Source organism: Loxodonta africana, chromosome 26 (genome assembly GCF_030014295.1).
Source record: "Loxodonta africana isolate mLoxAfr1 chromosome 26, mLoxAfr1.hap2, whole genome shotgun sequence".
In the NCBI taxonomy this organism is placed as follows: Eukaryota; Metazoa; Chordata; class Mammalia; order Proboscidea; family Elephantidae; genus Loxodonta; species Loxodonta africana.
In genome coordinates, this window is record NC_087367.1 from 7,537,504 (window position 1) to 7,563,331 (window position 25,828).

At 44.0% G+C, this 25,828-nt stretch overlaps 1 protein-coding gene across 1 annotated transcript in view; it reads right to left on the bottom strand.

Annotated features, from left to right (window-relative positions):
- Positions 1 to 25,075, bottom strand: part of SPTBN1 (spectrin beta, non-erythrocytic 1) — a 223,013-nt gene extending 197,938 nt beyond the window's left edge. Inside the window, exon 1 of the mRNA XM_064277086.1 lies at positions 24,967 to 25,075. The gene's annotated coding sequence lies outside the window, so the exon portion shown is untranslated. The remainder of the gene's footprint in view (positions 1 to 24,966) is intronic.
- Positions 25,076 to 25,828: the final 753 nt, after the last annotated feature.

The following is a 25,828-nucleotide window of genomic DNA, read 5'->3' on the forward strand; positions in this document are numbered from 1 at the left end:
TTTCCTTCAGACAGTTCCAGTTTATGCCTGGTGCCCCGGTGCAATTATTAAAAGTGCCCTCTTTCACCGGCATGAATTACCCAGTTGGGATGCTAAATTACATGACCACCTACCAAAATCGCAGACAGTAACTGGCAGTGGGCTCAACCACTGTGGCCACTCCCTTCCCAGTCTACCTTCCATGAAGAGGATTGAGATGGATTTACGCTTTACTTTTACCCATTATACTCCGGATTTCCTACAGGGTTACAAACTGATGTGCGCGTGTGTAGTGGGAGGGTCACGTATTTCAGAACTGCCTTTATTTCCTTTCAAGTCACGAATACAGAGCACAAACCATCTGTGAGCGGAGAAAATGCCTCAGTCCATCTGCATCTACATCCCTGGGTCTCAGAAATTTCAACCGTATTCAACTTCTCAAAGTAATACTTAACCAGATCCTTCTCTATTCTGGGATGCCCTTCACCTTCCCTCAGCCCGGCCCAGGCAGCCAGGGCATAGATACTTGCTGTTTTTATTAAGACAAAGGTGGACATGTTGACTTTAAGTTCCGTATACAATGGGCTTCCCTTCTTTCCCTAATGAAACAAATCTTTTTTTCTTCCATATTCAGTAGATTGTGTTTTCAAAAACATCTTCTATTTTCCCAATAAATGTTTAACCATTAACGCTGGTCTGAAAGCATGAAAACTGTTAACATGGGCAAGACCCTGTGTGCTCACCTTATATATAATTTTAAAATGCATCACAAGTGATCCAAATAAATGGAGGTAAGACATCTTTCAAGGTTCAGCGCTCTTAAATGGTCACAAGGAGACTAAGTATTTCCATGTACCTGTAATTGGCCCAGAGTAACCTCCCTATACGTAAAGGGAAATGTCAGGCCTCACACTTACCTGAGGCTGTCCCATGTCACCAAGCCTCTTGGTCTGCACAAAGTGGTGTGTATACATTTACACATGGTGGTGGATGGATGAAGCTCTACCGGGTCCCATCCAGCCTAAACCTTATTCTAAGTATTTTCTACAATCTTTCTGGCGATGAGCAGCAGCCTGCAAAGTGAAACACTGCTCCATGACCAAACACAAACCCACTGCCATCGAGTCAATTCCAACTCTTAGTGACCCTATAAGAAGAGGAAAACTGCCCCATAGGGTTTCCAAGGAGCAGCTGGTGGATTCGAACTGCCAACCTTAGCCACTGTGCCACCAGGGCTGCCTTCTAACTGGGGAACGAGGTTGGCCCATGAGGGCACTCACTATAGGTCCTCAAAGGTGAGGCAATTAACAATCCTGTCTCAAAAGCAGCAATGGCAACGGGATTCTTATGTGCTCCCCAGGTGAGTCAAACTTACAGCCAAGTTTATACATTATCCTCTGGCCTACTCTTCAGAATTACGGCTGCAGCCTGCACTGGCTAGTGGCTACCATTACTGAAACCCAACATAAACATTTAAGGTCATCAAACACCAGCCCTCTTCAAAGGGAGAGTGAAATATGGTGCCCCCTAACTGCTCTGCCACAGGCAAATGTCTGGTGACCAGGCTCAGGAGCAGCTCTGTGGTGAACAGTGAGGGATCCTGTATTTGCTATGTCCCTTGATATATTAAGCTTGTCGCCTGTCAGCCCCAGGCCATGTGAAAAATGGTTTTTAACGCTTCTTTTTGCGGCGGGTCGGGAATGCTTTTTCCACAACAATACTAACATCAACAAAAAGGACTAGACTTGAAACTGTGGCTCTGAAAAAGGCTTTTTCTTCAAAACGCCAGTCTGTTACCTGTCAGGACTTGCTTGTAATGGTAGTGGGGATGGGAGAAGCCAGAGGGAAAGTGCTGAGTTAACTGGTAGGTTTAACTGTCTCACAGATTTAAAACTCTGCTTCCAGTCAAAACAGCAATTTGCCTTCACACCTTTCCACTCACGAAAGGAAAAACAAACAACATGGAAAATCAAAACTGAAGTTTCAGCCTGAATTTCACATGATTTGTAACATAAATTGAATTCTTCATTTAAAAACACAAAAAGAGGTAAAGCCACAAACTCCAAGGCCTGGAGAGTTAGTCATTACGAGGTTTTAGTCACGTACAGTTATAAATCAGGGGGAGCTCTTTCTTACCTCAAGTTTTATTACTCAAAGTTTACAGCCACCTTTAAGTGCAAACTTCCACCCTAAGGTTTGTTATAGACACAGGCATCAAATCCCTGGCAATAAACATTGTGTTTAAATCCAAAGCTTTTTGGTAGAGGAATCACTAAGACCTCTTGACAAATTGTGTCTCTCTGATTCCTGGCGCCCCCACTGCAGGGGTGTCTCATTTCAAAACTTTGAGAACCTTGTTAGAGAGAAAGACAGAACCAAAAAAAAAAAAAGTTGAAGCCAATAAAAAATTATATGTGTTTGGGCCATGTGTTCAAACCCATCTAATCTCTTAATACCACTAATATGTGTGGTCATAGTTTATTTACCTTTCCCTTTTCAACTAAATGAAGAAAAACTCCTATGAATTCAACATAGGCAGATAACCAATAATGACTAAATTTAAAAAAAAAAACATGGCCTGCCATGTGATGTTTTTCATAATAGAAATCAGACTCTTCAATTAGTCAACTTTCCTAATGAACAATGAAATAAAGCTTCTTCCCAGTCTATGTAATAACTAAAATGCAATTCTAATACTTATGTTTTGTATGAGAACAGACTAGACTAGTGTATCCCAAAGTATATTCAATAAACTCCTGGGCCCAAGAGAGGCTATTTAAAAAAAAAAAAAATGGGAAAGAAAAGAATTCCAAGGTCAAGTAAGTTTGGGCAACACCATATATTACCCTTCCCTAGAACTCATATGAACATAGTGAAGGCGCTGAGAATTCCACCATCAAGGAAACCGGTCACGTTCTCCCTAGCCCAGCATTGCCCATTTGTATTTGACCCTTTTAAAAAAACATACTGCAAAACTAGTGCTTCAAAGAACTTGGTGGGAAACAATGAATTAGACACCATATTAAACCAAAACCAAAAACCCACTGCCGTCGACCCCATAGGGTTTCTAAGGCTGTAAATCTTTACAGGAGCAGACTGCCACATCTTTCTCCTGTGGAGCTGCTGGTGGGTTTGAACTGCCGACCTTTCGGTGAGCAGTCAAACACTTTAACCACTGCATGACCAGGGTACCTGACACCATACTACCTTCACCATTATCTATGTTTGATTAAAAATTTCTAATGTTTCCACATATCCAGTTCTCTTCTCTTTCTGGTCATTATGGGAGGATAACACTTGCTTATTCCCCTTGCAGCTGGGCAGGGCCATGTGACTAGTTCTGACCAATGTGACTAGCTGGGTGGACCCTTTGACCAGTTCCAGCCAATATGACTAGTTGGGCGGGGCCACGTGACTAATTCCAGCCAATGTGACCACTTGGGTGGGGTCATGTGACTGCTCCCGGTCATGCTGCCCCCAGCTGTGACAAGTGATGTCACTCTATATGGTGAAGCCACCATTAGCCAGAGTCCCTGAGTGAGAAGAATATGTGGCAGAACCCAGTGCCGTTGAGTCGATTCCAACTCATAAAGACCCTATAGAACAGAGTAGAACTGCCCCCTGCAATCCTATGATGGGCACGACAGGAGCATGAAATACAGCTTCATCGTTTGAACCACTGAAACCTTGGAGGTGTTTGTTATCGCAGCAGCACCTAGCCTGGCTGATGCAACATTGAAGGAATTTTTTTCTTAAATAAACAATGCATTCGAACTGTGGTGCTGGTGAAGAACACTGGATACACCACGGACTGCCTGAAGAACAAACAAACCAGTCTTAGAAGAAATAAAACCAGAATGCTCCTTAGAAGCAAGGATGGCAAGACTTCATCTTACTTACTTTGGACGTGTCATCAGGAAAGACCAATCGCTAGAAAAGGCTACCAAGTCTGGTAAAGCAGAGGGTCAGCAAAGACAAGGAAAACCTTCAGTGAGACGGACTGACACGAGAGCCACAACAATGGACTCAAGCGTACCAACGATCATGACGACGGCACGGGATCGGGCAACATTTTGTTCTGTTATACGTAAGGCTGAGATTAGTCGGAGTCAGCTCAGTGGCCACTAACAACAACAAATTGACTGGAAGTAACAAAATAAACAGAAATAGAGATTTGGAAGGGGGAGGCAGGGAGATAAGATAGTGGAATAAGCACATAGCAAAAATGGACCTTGAAGAAGATCACTTTGGTCAAATGAACCAAATACTACAGAATCAAGCACTAAGGACCTGAAAATAAAGGCTACGGTACGGGCTAATTTCAAGCAATTAAGTGTTACTGGTTTATAATTAGTTTGTGTTGGGGTAAGGGAGCGAGAGTAGTAAAATCCCTCACTGAGTATCTATTATGTGCCACACACACACAAAAAAACCCAAACCCATTGCTGTCTAGTCAATTCCGACTCATAGTGACCCTATAGGACAGAGCAGAATGGCCCCAGAGGGTTTCCAAGGAGTGGCCGGTGGATTCGAACTGCTAATCTTTTGGTTAGCAGCCAAGCTCTTCACCACTATGCCACCGGGGCTCCTATTATGAGCCAGATACTGCGAAATGGTGTGTACAGACTGCTGTATTCAATCGTTGACGTTGCTGAGATAGGTGGTATCATCTCTTTCATACGAGAAAACTACAATTCTACCACAGAATTTATCCTCCATCACACTGCCGGTAAATGGCAGTCATACGACCACTTACAGGTGTATTCTTTTTGCTACACCAACAGTCTCAATTAATTTAAAAGAATGTTTTTGAGTTTCATTACTCCGAGGCACTTTGTAAGAATGTGAAAGTATTACGGAATCAAAAGGAAGCATACTGTTGCCAAGTGGAAGGCCCTGAGTTTCCGATGAATAAAATAAGATATTCTTACAATAAATATACTAATCATTTCCAAGAGAGATATGCGTTTTGTAAAAAAAAAATTATCTTTTTGAATTATAAAAGTAACATGCTAATTGTAGAACACCAGCAAACCCAGAAAAACATTAAGACTGTAACTAAAATCATAAACTCCACCCCACTTCCCCCCCCCAAAAAACTTAACATTCGGGTTGTTTCTTCATCTTATTTTCTTCGCATGTTTTTCTACACAGTTGCGGACATACCATTTACACGGTCTTGTATGTAACTTTTTCCTCCATATGTTAAAAATCTTCCCGTGTTATTAGAAGGTTTTCCTTAATGACAGTAATTACGTTTTCATTAGTATTCCCATTGCCATGGAGCACATGTCAGAGTAGAACTGGTCTCCAGAGAGTTTTCAATGGCTGTAATCTTATGGCAGTAGACTGCCAGGCCTTTCTTCCACAGCTTCACTGGGTGGATTTGAACCACCAACATTTCAGTCAACAGTCGAGCGCAAATCATATGCACCACCTAGGGACCTGGCAAGAGCTAATATTTATGCATTTACCATCCATTAGTCTAACCACTTTACTTATATTAACTTACTTAATCCTCATAATAATCTATAAGGTCTGTATTATAATTATTCCCATCTTATAGATGAGGAAATGGAGACACAGAAGGGTGAATCACTTGCCCAAGGGTACAAGGACAGAATTCAGACTCAGGCAGCCAGGCTCCAGAATCAACCCTCTTAACCACTGCACCACACTAACTTGATAATGTTCCTTCCTCTAATCTACCACTCATGGACATCTGGATTATTATCAATTTTTTCTGTTATAATAATGCTGCAACAGACATCTTTAAAGGCATCTGAAACACTTTTATCTAAGCCTATTCAGACAGCAAAACTCTCACCATTTCAACAGTTCCATTTATTTTCAGCTAGTCGACAACAGCTGTTGAAACATCTCAGATGGCTAGCATTTCATAAGCCAACTCATTGATCCACCTACCGCTGGTATGAGCGTCCATGTGGTCCTCACCTGTCTGCTCCGCTGCCATCTGCAGCAGATTTCTGTAATGTTTCCATCTGCCTTCACACTACACAAAAGGCCAGTTAAAATCCTGGGTCTGTACTGTGCTTCCCACAACATATATAAGCAAATTCCACAAATTTTTATGCCTGGAATATTTTCAACGCAAAGCTTATTTGTTCCCAGTTCCATGAGTTTGTTCCAATACAAGGCACAGGGAAGAGAGGAGATAAACATCCAATTTCCAAGTGTAAAATAAAAATAAACTTTTTTTTAATTCAAGTAATAATCCAGTTTAACTTTTTGCCTGCTCATCTTATACTGAATGACTGAACTCTCTTGCAAGATTAAAGGAATGCATACTCTAAGTCTAAAAGGTCTGAGGTGAAAATGCTAAAGCATAGTCACACACAGGCACATCAGATAAGGACAAGCTAAATAAAGAGACAGTGGCCTATAGCCGACATCTTTTAAACTCAATTCACCAGTTAAGTCATCATGGGTGTGTCTTAAAAAAAAAAAAATCAGAGGGAACATGTAAAAGGAGAGAAAGGCAAAAACAGAACTAAATAAAAATTTAAAAACCATTGGCTCAATCAAGAAAATTTCCAACATGTCAGCAATACCATGGAGAAGTCACTTGCCACCTAAGAATGAACAGATCCATACGTCTAAAGAAGCTAGGTGTCTCTGCTCATTGTCCACAAAATACTTTTCCCTACGGTAAAAACTCAGAATGTTTTTACATACTCTAAAAACGTATCTTAAATAACCTCAACTCTATGGGCCAAAAGGTCCAATTATAGATTGTAATTATAAACTATAAATCTTGTATAAGGCACTCACACAGAACCAGAAATCATGTTCCTAAACCAGGAGAGGCCCTCCGAAATATATGTAAGTCACTGAAAGCTGACAGAGCAAAATCCAGGACTGCTTACAAATCAAATCCAGCAATATAAAAGAAAGCCATTTGGGGAGCACTCTAAAAAGCTGTACATTTATTGCAATTAGTCTGATTCCTAATTTCTAATGGACTTAAAGGTATAGGATAATTAGGATATTCTGTTAATGCTATCTTTTAAGAAACCCTTAAGTAACAGGAACTTGGTTTGTATGATTTCAGCACCTTAATTTCATAAGGTTCGCTCATTCTTTTCATATAATGTTTAACACCTAATTCTTCTATGTTCTTATTTCCACTCACTAACCCAAATACTGCATTTTTTTTTTAATTCATTTTTTGAAATTCCACCCTCACAACACCTAAACAAACAGGCTATTTTGGATCGGCCCCTCCAGACAGCCCCCGTCTTCATCCAGGAGCTGTCATGTCACCACGAGGCTCAAACCTGTACAGGACCCATCCCAGAGGCTCCTGCTTTGTTTTTCCCAGTCTGACTTAAAAAACAAGACTTTCTCTCAAAAAAAAAAAAATGGAGACCTCAGTTAGAAAGTATATCAATTACAAACATGAATCAAACATTGCAGACAAACCACCAATGAAATTAACATGAGGTCGAAAAGTGAATGAAATAAGCTAAGAAAAAAACCAAGGTTCTGCAGAATTAATGCTTTCCACTCTGCCTCTACAGTGTGTGAGCGTTCAAACATCAATAACTCGTATCTGTCACGGATTGAATTGTGTCCTCAAAAATATGTGTCAACTTGGTTAGGCCGTAATTTCCAGGATTGTGCGGCTGTGCTCCATTTTGTGATTGTAACTTTAAGTTAAAGAGAATTAGAGTGGGATTGGAACATCCTTACCCAGGTCACATCCCTGATCCAACATAAAGGGAGTTTCCCTGGGGTGTGGCCTGCACCACCTTTTATCTCACAAGAGATAAAAAGGAAAGGGAAGCAAGCAGATAGGGGGACCTCATATCACCAAGAAAGCAGTGCCAGGAGTAGAGCGTGTCCTTTGGACCCCGGGTCCCTGCGCAGAGAAGCTCCTAGTCCAGGGGAAGACTGATAAGAAGGCCAAGAGAGAGAAAGCCTTCCCCTGGAGCTGACCCCCTGAATTTGGACTTTTAGCCTATTTTACTGTGAAGAAACAAATCTCTCTTCGTTAAAGCCATCCACTTGTGGTATTTTTGTTATAGCAGCATTGGATAACTAAGACAATACCCAAATGCTTATCAAACATAAAATACAGGACTTTTTTTAAAACCTTCAGGGCCCCAACTTTATTCCAACCCCCAAGACTGCATATTGTGCGGTGACTGGGTGGATGGGGCAGAGGAAGCACGATGTGAGGTTTGGGACAATGCTGTGGTGATCAGTCCAGGTAAAACCATGCCAGGTAGTATGTTTCACAGGATTATTTTCCTACACATACTTAGTTTCAAGATCTTTTAAGACCGTTGGGATAAAAATAACTAAAAAAAAAAACCAAAAAACACTGCGGGGAGGGGGGAAGGGGTGGCCATTGCCTATGGGACCTGAATTTCAGTCTGTGGTGGTGGAAAAATTTGGAAGAGGATAGCGGTCATGATTTGTACAACATGATGACTATTATCAAAGTCATTGAATTGCAATGTAAACATTGTTGAATTAGCTAAAACGAATGAAAGCAAAGATCTCTGTATCTTGGTAACACATTTTGAGGAGAGCTTTTGCTCAAGTGAAATGACAAGCTTAAAATATTCTGTTAAACTGCAGCTACTTTAAGGCAGACCCAGGTCGTGTTACCGCTTGTCACACAGCTGGCTTCCAATCTCTTAGCAGTTCTCCAACACATTCCAACTTTTCAGGCACAGCCGTGCTGGGATCAGCTCCCACTCACCTCTACAGACACACTAAGTAAGATGTTGCCACATTACACAATCGACCTGCCATTGATTCTCTCTGCCCAATGCCTGAACACAAAAAGCACCCCATCTCAGTGGACGCAGCTTAGCCCAAATGATCCCACTCATGTTGGGCCCCCGAAACAAACCATCGGGGTACTCTACAAACTCAGGGAAACCACGGTGTCTATGGCTCAAAGAGAGGGTGAGTACTCTCTAAAGGAGGAGAACCCAGGAGAGAAAAAAAGCAGGATCGAATCTACACCTTGACCACAGATGCTAAACCCTAGTCATGCCCCCACTGGCTATATTTTGAAGCAGATTATTAACCAGAGTGTATTTTAAAGGATAACCTCAGTATTTCCTGTGCCACATTACCTCCGTGAAAAGAACAAGAACGGAAAAATCACTGAGTCAATCCCAACTCACAGCAACCCTAGAGGACAGAGCAGAACTGCCCCATAGGGTTTCCAAGGCTGCAGCCCTGGTGGTGCAGTGGTTAAGAGCTCAGCTGCTAAGCAAAAGGTTGGCAGTTTGAATTCACCAGCCACTCTTTGGAAACCCTATGGGGCAGTTCTACTCTGTCCTACAGGGTCGCTATGAGTCGGAATCGACTCAATGGCAAAGGGTTTGGTTTGGTTTTTGGTTTAATCTTTACGAAAGCAGACTGCCACATCTTTCAGTTGGCAGCTGAGCACCTAACCACTGCACCACCAGGGCTCCTTTAACGTATTTTACTTTGTTGCCGTTGAGAATATACACAGCAGAACATATGCCAATTCAACAGCTGAAAAGAACACCATGACACAGCAGCTCGTCCTCTACAATTCGTGTTCTAATTGCTAATATTTGGCAAAAGAAAAAAATAAACAGCCCTTCAAAAACAAACTAGAATGGTTAACCACATGCTGCTACATTCCATTCTTGCTAAAAAAAACATATTTAATTAGCACATTTGAGCCTCCAGCTCTGCACAGCTGCACAACGCTCCCGTGAGAGACGTCAAATGTGCCCTGACTTTCAAGGTTGAGAAGCCTGAGACACAGCTCTCAGGTATGACCCGCTAAAGATATATTTACTTCACATGAACAAGCGCTTCCTCTAACAAGGGTGTAGCCCAGTGGAAATACATGCCATAATTAAGAATAAAATATTCATGCCAGCATTCACCCACAAAATGATTCTTCCCAACCAGAAACAATAGATGAAAGAAGTTCAGCTGTCAGGCAAGAACAGCCTTCCTCAGGAACAGGATAATAAATCGGCCTGCTCTCTGATGAAACTTTCACCCTTTATGAATCAGGGATTTTTCTTGTCTGGCACGTCAAGGCTGGCATGAAAGCTGGTATTCATAATGTTAGTAACGCGTACTTCCAAAGTGAAGTAAGTCTTTCAAACTGAGAAACCATCCTGATCATCAGGGAAACTCAGGAGTCCCACTGTCAAACCAAAAACCCGCTGCCGTCGAGTCGATTCTGACTCAGAGCGACCCTCTAGGACAGAGAACTGCCCCACAGTGTTTCCAAGGAGCGGCTAGTGGAGTCGAACTGAAAACCTTTTAGTTTAGCTCTAAACCACTGCGCCACCAGGGCTCCATTCCCACTGTACCACCAGGTGTTTATTTAAAAACAAACAAACAATCAAAAATACCTACCTTTTAAACAAAGAACAAAAAAGAGGGTGTGCACTGGTCTTTTCCTTCTCAAAGGGCAATCAAATGCCTTTGCCCTGAGATGGAGGTGCTTCCTTGACTCCGCCCCAGGAGATAAGTTAGGTATTTAAGGGCAGCTGGCAGCAGAGCTGTCAGGCTCACTATGAGAAGGACCAGGCCCCTCTCATAAGTCACTGGACTGATGCTTCTGACCACCACTTGTCTCCCAAAATAGTGACAGGTGTGCTCTTGCAGTCAGAGGTCTGGCTGAGGCCACATTCCAGCCCCCTGCCCTCGCGTGGCGTAACCTGGGGCACCAGAACCACTCCAGGCATTGCATCTGTTCCCGGTCTCCCCAAGAGTCAAGACCCAACGTTGGCAGCTGCGTGGGGTCAAGTGAAGATCCCTGGCCCAGTCTTCAAAGGCCCAGGCACACTCACCACCAAGCATTTCCACTGGATGGGTTTCCACCACCCACAAAGAGAACACTTCCCATCAGGTGGAGAGTTTCGGATGAATCCCTTATTTGGAGAGATTAAGTCCACTTAATGGGGCCTGCTTCCATCACACGACCCAGCTCAGACTTTCCTTCTCAACTGTGAAAGGATCCACTACTGGACTTTAGTGCTTAAACCTGGGAAGAAGGTTGCTTGACACTTTTCCTTAAGCCCACCACCCCAAGCAAGACTAAAGACAACCCCAAAGTCACAGAAATTGCAGGAAAGGGCTTCCTTTTCTTCAAGTGCAAGGGTACGTCTCCCGCTCTCCTCTCCTTTCCCTCTGCAGGTGGAGAAGTCACCTAAGCACCTTCCTCAGGAAGAGACCAAATACCAGAATTAAGGCAACAGAGAAGTACCAGCATGTCACCTCCATCCATCCATGGCCCTGGGCTTAAAGAACTGGCTTGCATAATGAAATACGTATATCACTTTTTTCTTTCTGAAACAGATCCTAGATCCAAAGACTGAGCTTTAAAGAACTCAGCAAATACTAAGACCCTAAGAAAGCTGAGCTCTACCGCACGCTGTCAACAGCTACAACAAAACCCAGCCCAGCACAGTGTATTACATTTACAGCCGAGATTACACTAACTGCCTCCATTCCATTTGCAACACGTTCTAGGGTCACTGTTCCAAAGACGCTCTGAAATCCGGAGACAAAAATAAAATGAGATGCTGTCCCGAGCATATGGAGACGTGTCTCAAGAGAATGAGTGCAACTCTGATGGGAATGTCTTCCAAAACAAAACAGAAAGCTCACATTATCTAAGGAGAACTTAATTCCTGGTGTTTTTCCACTGTAAAAAGGATTTTACTCAAAGAAGAAAAATATCTGTAGTAAACACATTTTGGGTTCTGTTTCTTCATCTTTTTTCTTTAGTGAACTGACATCCTCCCACCCCTAAAACAGCTAAGTGCAACACACAGTAGTTAAGTTTTAAAATGACCAGTGATAAGAGCTCATGGTTTGCCACGCTCCACGCATAAACTGGAAAAGCGAAAAACATCATCATAAGTTTGTTTAGGCTGTCAAAACTTTACATCACTAGCCTAAGGTTTTTTTTTGTTTTTTTTTTTAACGCATGGAATTTATTTTTTTTCCAATTTTTTTATTGTACTCTAGATGAAAGTTTACGGAAGAAACTACCTTCTCATTAAACAATTAATACACATATTGCTTTGTGACATTGGTTCTTTAGCCTAAGATTTGAGGGCTGGTCCTTATTATATATATTTGTGAGCTGAACAAATATATGCAGAGGGAAAAAAGGCTTAAAGGGTAAACACCAAAATGTCAACCACACGTTTTTAGGGTCCTGGAAGCCCTAGTGATTTTAATTTCCTTCTTTGTGTTCATCTTTATTTTCCAAAATGTTTATCTGCAATAAACATTTTCCTACTTTGGCAATTTAAAAAAGAATATTATTGAAAGAAACAGTTTTGTGTTTCATGTTACAATGATCTTATGCCAATTTATGCCTTTATGAAGGTACATATCCTTCATAAGCCATTCAAAAAAGAACTATATATACTGCACATATTAACACACGATACTGAATCAACTCAACGGCAATGGGTTTGGTTTGGTTTTGGTATCAAAAATTTGAAGATTCTAAGAAGTTAAAAAAAATGAATACTTTAACTTTGAAAATTATTGTATTCACTATAAAAATCAATGCACTCATATGGCTACAGGTTGAAAAATGCAATGGAAAATGTTTATACATCCAAGAGTACAATAAAAATAAATACACACTGTTTTAAGGAAGAATCTAGGTTTTCCTTCCCCTTTCAGTAAATAAGATAAAGAGGGAAAAGGGAAGAGGGCTCGAATCTATGCTAAGAACAAGTATTACCTCATCTCAAAGACTCTGCACAGCTAATGAAGAACATTCCAGAAAAATACGTCGTCCTTGAACATTTAGGTCTGGCCTAGAGGCAAACATAACTAGGACAAAAATTATCCCCAAGAGGGTAGAGAAACAACAAAAAACTTCATCCAGAGCCAAAGGCCCATTAGAAGCGACTGTCTTCTGGACAGTTTTCATCAGGCTCCCTTGTGGCCTGGTTCTTGTATCTTTTCCCACACTCCTCGGAAGTAATGAAAAGCCAAGGCTCTAACCAAATGCACATTTAAATGAAGAATGGAAAAATCTTTTCAAAATGTCATTCTTTACGCCCTCAGTATTCACATTAATTTCCTACAACTTCTGGCTGAAAACTTTGAACGGGAGAGGGTACGTTTAGCTGGTTATTCCTTTTACTTAGGAGCTTTTATCCAGGTAAAATGAGGTTTGCTGTGAAGTGTTGGGATAGTTTTGAACAGCAAGAATTTGCTGTTAAGAATTTCTGGAAAATTTAGAATATATGAAGCACCTAAATTAAAAATCTCCCACAATCCTCTCACCTAGGAGATAACTGCTGTTAAAAGGCTGGTGAACTTTCTATGTATAGACATGTTTAGTCATACAAATTAAATGCTGAACATATACACTTCAAAAGTATACATTCTATTATGCATTGTTCTAAGTTTCATCCTGGAAACCCTGGTGGCATAACAGGTAAGTGCTATGGCTGCTAACCAAAAGGTTGCCGGTTCAAATCCACCAGGCGCTCCCTGGAACCTCTATGGGGCAGTTCTACTCTGTCCTATAGGGTTGCTATGAGTCCGAATCGACTTGACGGCAATGGATTTGGTTTTTTTTTTTTTGGAAGTTTCATCCTAGATCCTCCTACTGGGTAAAACCTACAGTTATGGTCTAATACAGAAACCATGGCGGCGTAGTGGTTAAGTGGTACAGCTGCTAACCAAAGGGTCAGCAGTTCATATCTGCCCGGCGCTCCTTGGAAACTCCATGGGGCAGTTCTACCCTGTCCTATAGGGTCGCTATAAGTCGGAGTCAACTCGACGGCACTGGATTTGATTTGTTTTTTGGTATGGTCTAATACAGATCATACTGCCTAACTAGTGGCTTTAAGCTTATATGTTAAAGATCAGAAATAGCAGGAAACTCTAGATTTGGGACCAGAGATATTAGATGGTTCTGAAAATCATTCACGTGTTCACTCTCACATTTTAGAGCTTATTAAGCATAGAATTATGACTCAACAAATCAGGGTCAGTTTAAAAACAATCTTGAAATGACAACATCTTACTTTCTGATCTCAAGCCACACTAAACCCTCAAGGCCTCCTCAAATAACTGTTAAGTCAAAGTTTGTGGCAGAATAATTACGAAATTAATGGAAGTAAACAAGCATTCATTTTTATAAACTACATTTTACAAAGCGTCTTTCTAGTTGGGGACTTGGACCGTGAAACAGAAAGTACTAGTCCTCCCAAACATCTTCCCCACCAGGAAAGGACAATGTCTGGGATTCACCTTCAAATACCATCACTATAAAAGTCCCCATTTAAAAAGTCTTCAAATAGACCTCCGCTTCTCTTCACGGCGGACAGCGCTCGTTTCCATGCCGTTCACTTGTGTGACACACACTTGCCTGAACACTCTTTCTGTATCAAATATGTATATATACGTGTGTGTAGTTAACAGCTTGCCTGATAACCAAAAGGTCGGCAGTTCGAATCCACCAGCCACTCTTTGGAAACACTATGGGACGGTTCTACTCTGTCCTATAGGGTTGCTATGAGTTGGAATTGACTGGACAGCAACAGGTTTGGTTTGGTTATACATAGATGTATACATATACATATATGTATACACACATATATATACACATACACACACACACACATATATACCATATATAAAGCGCTCGGCTGCAAACCAAAAAGTAGGCAGTTCAAGTCTACCCTCCACTCCGCAGGAGAAAGATGTGGCAGTCTGCTTCCCTAAAGATTTATATAGCCTTGGAAACCCTATGGGGCAGCTCCACTTTGTCCTACAGGGTTGCTATGAGTTGTAATGGACCCCACAGCAGCGGGTTTTACGTAACACTGCATAAAAATTTCCTTTCATACAAGAAAAGATTCACATTAGGATATCATTAATAGTAGCTACTCTTAAACCCTTAACCTATAATAGTCCCAAATGCTAGGAAACCACTGAAGGGAGGTAATCTAAATCTGGAGTGGTTTTTATTTTTACATTTTCCCTTGGAATTTTATCTGCATTTCCGACAAATTCCAGTGACATGTGATAGTCTAATGGTGACAAAATTAGCTACAGCAGCAGTGCCTGGGCTTCCACCAGTGAGAACAAGAGTGTCACAGAATTCCAGGGCTCTCTGTCGGGTGTGCAGTGTGGGAATACCAAAGAACCCTGATCCTCTCCACTTCTTAAGCTAACCATGTTAATGCAGAGGGCTGAATTAGCACTCCACTTCATCTCAATAAACAGCCCTGGTGGTGCCGTGCTTAAGCATTCGTTCGGCTGTTAGCCAAAAGGTTAGCAGTTCGAAACCACCATCTGCTCCTTGGAAACCCTATGGGGCAGTTAGTTCTGCTCTGTCCTGTAGGGTCACTAGGAGTCAAAATCGACTCAATGGCCGTGACTTTATCTGAATGTTCTATTTTTTTCTCAGACCTGCACCCTTACAACGCTGACTAACTCGTTTTCCCACTGCTCTGAGCAAAATGGAGAAAAGACAGATAAGACAATCTTTGGAACATTAAATTATTCCTTAACAATGATCTAAAATTGGACAGTTTTTGTTTTAAATGTAACATTTTAATGTATTTTTGGTGAAAAGTATACATAGCAAAACAGGTTCCCACGGAACGATTTCTACACACAGTGTTCAGTGACCCTGCTTTTTACTTTCAATTGCTTATCAAATTTTCTGAAAGCGTTGACTGCGTTTTTGACTATGAAGCTAATGATCCTCGCAGTCACCCATTATATTACTTACTGTACTCTTCTGTAGGTCTGAAACATTAAGTCATAGGAATTTCCTCTCATACAAGAAAGGAAATCACCCATCAACCCACCATCCAAAGCAACCCATTAACATTTTAACCTATTTCCTTCCAGTCTTTTATTTAATATAACAAAACCGAGGTTATACTGCGTTAGAGTTTTACATACAGATTTTCCCACTGCACAGCATGTTGTTTACATTTTCCAATTATTTTAAGGGCACATTGTACTGACTACACCCTGTGCCTGTGCCATAATTTAATTTGCCCCCATCAGAAAACCTATTTTTTCACTATTCATATTGCCAAGAACATACTTGTTTAAAAACCTCTCTCCTTATTTCTGCAGAAGAAAAATGTGGCAGTCTGCTTCCGCAAAGATGACAGCCTTGGAAACTCTACGGGGCTGTTCTGCTCTGTCCTACAGGGTCGCTATGAGTCAGAATCAACTCGACAGCAATGGGTTTGGTTTTGGTTTGGTCCTTATTTCTAATTATTTTTTTGGGTTACAGAGTTACAAGTGGGATTCCAGTCCAAAAGGTATGATATTTAAGGCTTCCATTAAAGACATAAGGAGCTCTGGTAGCGCCATGGTTAAGAACTCAGCTGCTAACCAAAAGGTCGGCGGTTCGAACCCATCAGCAGAGATGTGGCAGTTGCTCCAGTAAAGATTTACGACGCTGGAAATCCTATGGGGCAATTCTACCTGTCCTACAAGGTCGCTGTGAGTGGGAATCGATCAGATTGCAGTGGGTTTGGTTTTTGGCTGTACTATAGATATAAACCAACTGTTTTGCACTATATCTGTATTAATCCAAATACTCTCCCAACAAGTGATGCAGGACACCCATCTCTCAGCACCCCAGAAAGCATTACCTATCAACCTAGGTAGACAACAGAACCTCACTCTTTTAATTTGCGTTTCACGTTACTGGTGAGTTTGAACAATTTACTACAGTTCTTGGCCTCTTCGATTTCTTCTTTTATAAACTATCCATTTATTTCCTTTCCCCAAATCTAGGGCTTTAGTGTTTTCTTGTATTAAAAAAAAAAAGTTACTAATCATATTTGCCTTTCCCATTATTTTGACATGATACCTAGGGGCAAGTTTAATATATACTAAACTTGGCATTATTTATCTGAATGATTGGTTTTACTTACTCGAATGTATTTTTTTAATATATATAATATAACAAGAAATATTATTTGAAAGAAAACATTAAATTTAGACAAACTAAGCAAAAATTCCACGTTTTATAATTAAAATTTACTCTGATGGACACTGGTACTGTCACCCTCACTGTTTTATCATTTGAAGAAGTATAGGCACACAGAGAGGTCAAGGCACTTTACCCAAGATCACTTAGCCGGGCAGCAGAGTGGCCAGGCTGGGTAACTCCGGAGCCTAGTCTCAGGACCCCAGCATCCAATGGCCTCTCAACCCACCTCACTGGCCCTGACCTACCTCCTCCAATTTCTTGAAGATTATCTCCACTAAGGGTTCTGCTGGAACCTCAAACTCAACATGGCTAAAGCCACCCTGATTCTCTTTCTCAACCAAATATCCACCTTTTCCCTTGACTTGTCCATTTCTGTCATTACCATCCATGTTCTTTATCACCATCGAAATGAAATTTCCATCACCATAACTCTCCCCTCACTACGTCTACCTCCCATCCGCTTATCCTACAAATAGTTGGTGTCTTCAGATGTGTCAGGCACAGGATTGGGTCTTCACCACCTTCGCCCCATCTCTACACTCCTTCTCATCCCCTTCGCCACCACAGTAACTTGCTTTTTTAACCTCAGGACCTCTGCAATCACCTCTTTCCCGCCTCCTTGCTTCTAGTGTCTTGTTCCACTCCATTCTGTACATGGCCGAAGAGTTATTTCCTTTTGTTGTGTTACTCAAATACCTCATAATCAAAGAATTTTAGAGATGGATGGGATCTTAAAAACCGAGTGCCAGCTCTGATCATCTGGCAGCTGCTGCCTAGAGCACTCTATTGGGGGTGCTGCTGAGGCTCTATCTCAGCTCAGGGGAAAGAGTACCATGATTGTTATCCACTGTCCGTCAAGGACAGAGGGAGCAGTGCCATGTGCCATGGTTTAGCTCCCACTACGATTTCATCTAAGTCTTTCATTTTATATATTTGGATCTGAGACCAGAAGGGCTAATCGCTTGCAGGAATCATACACCTGGTCACTAAAATGCTTTATCTTCTGTGTATAGTATATATGGCGTACACTAGAGTATATAGTCTTTGGATCCAGGAACTAATTCTTACTCTACTCTAAGGCAGCCTAATCCAACTTCGAGCCCTGGCAACAGAAGATATCTAATAATTATTCACTGATTCAAAAATAATATTGCAAGGGGAAGCTTTTGCCTAGGGGAGCATTAAGTTGATCTTAACTTTGGTGGAATAATTTGGTAAAGGACAGCGAGAACTGTTGCACAACTTGAAGACTGTAATCAATGTCACTGAATTATACACGTAGAAACTGTTGGGGAAAAATATTGCAAAACCATCTTAAGACTAGCAGCAAAGAAAGGACATTAGTATACATGCTTATTGGTAAAAAGAACTGTTTACCAAGAAATGTAATTATGTTACTTTCAAGGACAGGAAGCTGAATTTATAAAGGGTTTCCCGTAAGTGGTCTTGTATAGTCTACATTTATCAATATATAAATTCCATTGGTAACAAATACGGCCTTCTAAAAAATAAAAATTAGAGTATGTTGTTTAATACCTCTTTTAACATAAAAATGTTAAGGAACTTTTTGAAAAGCATCGCAAAAGGGGTCACCGGCTCCTATAGCTCAGGCAGTCCAGAGAAGAAATGGAACGGCTATTAAATGACTACCTACTGTGCCCCTGGCACTGTACCCTGCTGTACCACAACAAATGTACGAAGTGGGCATTATTATTCCAGTTGTACTGATGAGGAAACTATGGTTCAAAGAGTAACTAACTAGCCCAAGCTAGTTACTAGCTTGGGTCACATGGCCAGTACACTACAGCATTAGGATTTGAGCCCAGATCTGCTTGACTCCAAAACCCACGCACTTTTCAAACTGAGGAAAATTTTTTCCTGCAGTAACAATCATCTGCATAAACCTTAAAGGAAAAAAAAAAACAACTGATTATGATGACTCTACTAATATTACAAGTGGCTGGTTATTAAAAGAAACCACAAATGGTTTTTTAGAACACACAAACTGGGAGACAATTTTTGCCACACATATAATCCTCAAGAGATTAGTATACAGTATACATAAAGAACTCCTAAAAATCAGTAAGAAAAAAATGCAAAAGAAAAATGGGCAAAGGCTGAATAGGCACTTCACAAAAGACGGAACCCAAAAAGCCAGTAATATTCAAATGATATTCAACCTCAGTAGTCCAGGAAATTGCAAATAAAAAGCATCATGAAATGCTATTTCACAAATACCGACTGCACAATGCTTTCAAGTCTGCTAAGGTTGTAGAACAACTATTTATACACGGAATATATGGAGCCCTGGTGGCGTAGTGGTTAAGGGCTTGGCTGCTAACCAAGAGGTCGGCAGTTCAAACCTACCAGGTGCTCCTTGGAAATTCTATGGGGCGGTTCTACTCTGTCCTATAGGGTCGCTGTAAGTCGGAATCACTCGACGGCAGTGGGTTTGGATTTTTTTTGGTTTACTGGGAATATATGGAGCCCTGGTGGCATGGTGGTTAAGGGCTTGGCTGCTAACTAAAAGGTCAGCAGCTGGAATCCACTAGCCACTCCTCAGAAACCCTAAAGGGCAGTTCTACTCTGTCACATAGAGTCACTATGAGTTAGAATCGACTTGATGGCAATGGGTTTGGTTTTTTTGTTTTGTTTCGTTTTTTTTGTGGAAATACAAATTGGTACAACCACTTTGAAAAACAGTTTGGTACAATCTAGTAAGGCTGAAGATGCGCATACCCTATAATCCAGCAAATTTCCTTTCTTAGAGAAAAAGAAAGCGTGAGAGAGTGGATGAGGGAAGCGGGGGTATACATTTCCACACATGTACCAGGAGACAAGTACAGGACCCATTCATAGCAGCTCATTTATAATAGCAAAAAACTGGAATCAATCCAAATCTCCATCTACAAGAGAACTAATAAATAAATGGTGGTAGAATATTATTCTGCAGTGAAAACAAAGGAAATACAGCAACAAAATGAATGAATATCAAGAACACGATGTTAATCTCAAAAATCCAAGTCGCAAAAAATATGTAAAGTGTGATTTCATTCACACAAAGTTCAAAAACCTGCAAAATCAAATAGGATGTTTAAAAAGGAGAAACCAAAGAGAAGAGCAAGGGAATGATAAACACAAAATTCCAGACAGTGGTTGTCGCAGACTGGATTATGAAGGTGCACGGATAAAACTATGAGGTTCTGATAACAGTCTTCCTGGCTTAGGTGGTAGTTGCATGAATGTCCACTGTTTTGTGATTCTTTAACATTGACTGTATAAGCATCATTTGAATGTACTAATTACTAAAAAAAAAAAAAAGAGGAGGGATGGAGCATTGAGTTTATGTTAATGGTGATAGAATATTCTGGAAAAGGACAGCCAGAGACAATGATAGTAGAACAAGAAAAATGGAATCAATGCCACCGAGCTGTAAGTGTGGAAGTTGTATTGGTTAGAGTTTTGGTGTGTATTATTTTCACCACTGTCAAGAGGAAAAAAAAAAAGAATGGACTGGAGGGCAAGGACAATGAACATACCAGCAGAAAGCTGACAACGCCAGAGGGGGCAAAAGGAGCTGAGGGGACCCCAAGCTCAGGTGTCGGGCTTCCTGGGTTCCAGCTCTGCTGCCTCAAAGTCAACGCCTTCTTCCCCAATGGGGAAATGTTTTTCAACGTTAGAGATATTTTAGAAAAGAACCTACAAAAGTGATCAATCTAAAAAACTAGAGTAAACAGAACTCTGCAACCTAAAGAGTAAAGAAGGGCTTGATAAAGCAATGGTGTCTGAAACCAGTTTATAGTGAGTACATCAGCTTCTTCATCACCATTCAATTATTCAAGAAAAAAAAAAAGGACAGTTTCATCAGCAAAAGACTACAGATACAAGAAGGGCCCTTTTTGATACTGAGGTCTCTTAACTAAAGAAGCACAGCAGTGTGTCTCGATTCAATAGGAAACACAAATCACTTTGGGGGTCTTGTTAAAATGCAGATTCTTATTGGGGGCGGGGCCTAAGAATCTTCATTTGTAACAAGCTCCCAGGTGCTGCGATGCTGGTGGTCCACACACCTCACAATGGCCGTCAAGGGACAATGTGAAAACATCTTTTCCAGAAATGTTTAAAGATAGAAATATGGGTCTATGTCATTTGGAGAGCTTAGTTTTACCCACTAAAGTAGAAAAAAGACTGATGATGTTATTGCTACACTACATAAACTCAGATGTGGGAGGATTTTTACCAGAAATCTCAGCGGGCTGAGCCAGGTCTTTTGAAAGGAAACGGTGCTTTGAGAAAAAACAAAAATGTACAACAAAAATCCATGAGGATCCATGAGGCGCTTTGCTCACCTCCACAGACTTAAACAGAAGTGCTTTTCCAGCAGGGGTGTAAGCCCTCTCCTCATGGAAGGATGGTTTACACTCCTAACACTCTCACAGGAAGAAACCAGGGCAGGGCTACCATAAGGAAATCCACAGAACATTAATTAATGCCCGATTACAACACAGATGTTGGTCAGGGCCCAACGTAATTAACGGAGCATGACATCACTGCATGCAAAAAAAAAAGAGCTCTAAAATTCTAAGAATATGCTCTTAAAACGAAAACCTCAAAATTATTTCAACAGAAATCACATCGAATGATTTCCAGTCATCATGACCATGTTTGTTGGTTGCTGTTCGCTGCCATCCAGTGGGTTCCGACTCATAGTGACCCCATGTACAACAGAATGAAACACTGCCAGGTCCTGTGCCATCCTCACAATCGCTGCTGTATTTAAGCCCATTGTTGCAGCCACTGTGTCAATCCATCTCATCAAGGGTCTTCCTCTCTTTTGCTGACCCTTTACTTTATTAAGCATGATGTCCTTCTCCAGGGACTGGTCCCTCCTGATAACCTGTCCCAAGTATGTGAGGTGAGGTCTCGCCATCCTCGCATCTCAGGCATATTCTGGCTGTCCTTCTTCCAGGACAGGCTCTGTTCATTCTCCTGGCAGGCCACAGTACATTCAACATTCTTTTCCAAATATTCTAAACAAACATTCAATGTTCAAGAACAGTGAATAGAATATGAATGTTTGTTTAACCAAAGCCATTGTTGTCGAGCCGATTCCCATCTCACAGTGGCCCTGGAAGACAGAGTAGAACTGCTCCACAGGGTTTCTAAGGAGCAGCTGGCAGATTCGAACTGCTGACCTTTTGGTTAGCAGCCAAGCTCTTAACCACTGAGCCACCAGGGCTCCAATGTTTGTTTAGTAAAATCATTCCATCTCAAAACAGTACTTCCACATGTAAAGTCATGTTTTCTTACACTAAGACTAACCATTCACATAAACACTTCCAGAAAAGTGAGGTCTTCCCACTTGCTCCTATAACATCACAGACGGTTGTTACTAGTTTGGCCCTCAAGATGCTCAGAAAGCCAGAATGGCAGGAGGCGAACAAGTAACAGCAGTTCCTTCACTGCCCTGACACTTTTCATTCTCTCAGATGAAGGTTTTTGTCCCTCCAGAGAGTTACAGGGTGGCAAACCCCACAGCATTCTGCACCTGGTGTGTAAACCGGAACAGCTAAACCACCTATGACATCAACACAGGATATGTCTACACACGGTCCAAAATATCTGGATAGTCCATGGAAACGATACTCGAAAACATCTTTATGCAGTGCGAGTTTATACGACTGGCACAACGAAGAAGCCCAAATCCATAAAAGTTCCATATTTTAATAGCTCTCGGTTAGAGAAACTAAAAAAAACTGCACGTAAGCCACACAGCTTACCTTTTGTTCTATTCTGCAAAGCCACGTAAAATCGGATGCCATGAGCACGAATTCATTAGAGATTAAAAAAGTAGAAGCAGACACGCCCTTGGCTTGGAAACACTGACCTTCTCTTCCAGTGAGCGTGCTGAAATTTCCCTTTTCACTCACGCACTGTAGAAGAACACGGGTTGACATTTGCAGCGTCTCCCATTTGCCATCCCACTCGGAATAAGTGACTTACAGAAGTGGCATTTAGAAGGGACATCCATGTGTACTAAGGACATTAGGGCACCATCTCCTTCTGGACAGGCAGACACCAGCCACAGAGGCCTTGGTGGTCGCCCTTCTCAACCTTCTCTCCAGCCACATTCAGAAAAAAAGTGAATACCAAAAAAAAAGAAAAACCCAAAACCATGCATGCAGGGCCTTACCATCATAATCCCACTAGTGGAGCCTGGAGACCCGACTTGGTTGTCTTAATCAGCAGAACTCTGCATACCAATTTACCATGAATAAAGAACCCAAATATGTAATCGTACTTGATTGACAGAAAAAACAAAGCTCAAAGCCAAGGAAAAATGGATTAAAGGAATCATTTACTACCCGTCAGAATATACGCACGACCCCTTTCAAACAAGCTGCTGACTACTAATATTTTTATAAATGTCTCAGGGAACATAAGAACTAAAATTATGGATCATTTCATTAAAAAAAAAAAAAACGGTTTTCTACGGGAAAAATGCATAGTACTGACCAAAGATGGACCAGGTACTGTAATGTCATAGCCGTGATGGTCCAGCTAACAAACACCAACTTCTCACATAGGAAGAAACCGATGCGTAGCTGGGTCCTGGTTACAGATTACGGGTGATCCAAAGAAAGGCGCTGCGACTCTCAGCAGCGACGGCCCCACCATTGCCTCCGCACACCCCTCGGCTCGTCCTGCCTGCTGCCCCTCCCTAAGGCTCAGGTCCCTAGGTCCAGGATCCGATTCAGGTCCGCAGCCGCAGCCGGCTCCCTCTGCCCCGTCAGCGCCGCAGGGCGCCCCTACCTCCGAGCACTGCGAACAGGCAAGGCGGGAGGGGATCGCCCCGAAAGGGTAGAATCTCCCCCTGACGCCTAGATGACCTGGTCCTGACGCCACATCCAGCCGAAGCAGCAGGACAAGGTGGACGCAGCCCGGGGCCTGGGTGGGGCCGGGCGGGGGCCGCAGGCGCTGAGTGGCCGTGCCAAGCCCCGCCAGCCAGAAGCAGGGGCGGCTGCGATTCTGCTGCATTGTGCTGCATCACGGCGAGGGCGCCGCGAGCCATCCATCTTGCCAAAAACCCATCCCCGCCAAATAAACCCCACCGAAGGCATTCTCCTCCCCCGCCGAGGCACCCCCACGCTCGCCCTCTCCTCACTTCCTATCTGGCCCGACTTTAGACTGGAAAAATAATGGACCCCGCTTGTGTACCGTTCTCCCATCCCCCCCTCCACGCCCTCCCCCTCCAATCTGATGGCACCTTTCTCATCACAAAAACAAAGGGAGGGCTCTCCCCCAAAAGAAGGCCGAGGGCGTCAGGTGGGTGATGACGAGAGGAGCTCCCAGCCCACCACCCCAAGGCAGGCCCGGAGGGTCCCCGCGCCGGTACAAACCTGTTGAAGTCCAGGGTGGCAGGAGCCGAAGGGCGGGCGCAGCAGCGGCTCGGCGCCCCAGGCGGCTCCCGCCCAGCCCGGGGAGAGGGGACAGCAGAGGGCGGGGGCCGGGCGGTGGGGGGGCGCCTCCGGCTCAGCTGCAGCGCCGGGAAGCCGCGACCACGCCTGGCCGCATCCCGGTACCGTTACGCGCAATGCCCGGCCCTGTCACCGCCGCCCTCGCTTCCCACCCGCAGGGGCTGGGGGGAGGGCACCCGAAAACACACCCTCCCGGCTGCCCACTCCGCACCCACCCCCGCGCCAGGGCCGCTGTGACCGGCTGGAGAGAGGGGGCGGCGGAGGCAGAGGAGGAACGGGCGCTGCTGCACCGCGGAGGGGGCCGGGCGGCCGCGGTGCGCACGGCGAGGCTGCGGCCGCCCTCCGCCCGGATGAGCCGAGCGCTGACAAGCCCCGGAGACCAGGCTCCCCGCGCGCCCCCGCCCGGGCTCCGCAGCCTCCCCGCCCCCACGCCGCGCCCCGGGCGCAGGACAGCGGCGTCCTCCCGGGCCCGCAAGCCAGGCGCCCCAGTGAGTTGGCATCTTCCTGCCTCGGGCCCCCACCTACCTCCCGGGGATGGGCTGGGGGCGCCGAGGTCCCGTCCTCCTCCCGCTCCTCGGCGGCCGGGCGGGTGGGCCGGGAGGCAGCTCCGCGGGGCTGTCCGCGGCTGGGGCCGGGGCTCACAGGACGGGACCGGTGGGCGCTGCTGCGCGGGGCTGCGCGCTCGCTCCGAGCAGAGAGGCGGCCGAGGGAGGGACTGGAGGAATCCGCAGCCTGCTCGGCAGCAGCTGCACTGATTCCGGGGCTGGGCGGGAGGAGGGTGGGGAGGAGGGAGCCGCCGGGGAGGAGGCCGGGGCGGGGCCAGGGCGCAGGCGGGCCCGGGCGCGCGCACAGACGCGCGCACACGCTCTCTCCCGCACACCCTCCTCCCTGTCTCCTGCCGCTCGCGCCCTCCTCCCTCCCGCTCCCGCTGCCTCCCTGTCGCCGGCCGTCCTCGCGCCCGCCCGGAGCGCCGCGGCCTTCCCTTGCCAACGCCCCCCCGGAGCCCCGCAGCTCCCCTCCCCCAGCGCCCCCCGGAGCGCCGCAGCCCCCCCCCCCACCCAGCGCCCACCCGGCGCGAGACCCGAGTCGGGGCGCGTCCACGCTCTCCACCGCGGAGGCTCTTCCCCGCGCGGCCGGACCTCGCCCCCCGCCGTGGGGACTGGCCAGGCTGGCCTGCGCGGGGTGGGCACGGCCGCCGCGCTACCCGAGCTAAGGGACAATGAGGGCTTTGTCCTCACAGCCGACGAGGACCAATTTCACGTTTAATTTGAGGCTAATTCGATTATCGCCGTGGAAAGGGGCCGCCTAATTTTCTACGTGACTTGTGCAACCGCTTTAGGCCTTCGATGTTTGCGTGTGGAACGCGATGGGGAGAGTGTGTTTGGGG